The sequence below is a fragment of the Penaeus monodon genome, chromosome 2 (genome assembly GCF_015228065.2).
Source record: "Penaeus monodon isolate SGIC_2016 chromosome 2, NSTDA_Pmon_1, whole genome shotgun sequence".
Classification (NCBI taxonomy): Eukaryota; Metazoa; Arthropoda; class Malacostraca; order Decapoda; family Penaeidae; genus Penaeus; species Penaeus monodon.
In genome coordinates, this window is record NC_051387.1 from 1,734,191 (window position 1) to 1,734,669 (window position 479).

Sequence of the window (479 nt, forward strand, 5' to 3'; positions counted from 1 at the left end):
TCTGGTAATAAATTAGATTAGCTAATAAGGTGACGCAATTTTTCTGCATACTGCATTAAGGAGCTGGTCGTGTCTTGTATCTACTCACTTGAGTCTGATAGAATCAGAAGGGGATGCCCAAAATGCTAATTCAACTTGAGGCCGAATAGACCGTGAATAAATGCATTCAATCAATATAATTATGATAATTATAATACATTATGTGTGCCTGTTGTCTTTTCGTATGGTGTTTCTGTTTTGTGTTTGTAATTCCTGTGTTGAATCAGAACAACAAATTACGTATAACGAAAAATGTCATTGAGAGAGAGAGAGAGAGAGAAAGAGAAAGAGAGAGAGAGACAGAAAAGAGAAAAGAAGAGAGAGAAGAAAAGAGAGACAGAGAGACAGGGAAAGAGAGACACCCTCAGCGATGGTACACCTTCGAGCCAGCCGGCCTTTGCTTGCCTTCCCCGCCCCCGCTCCCCCCACAGCCGCTCCCC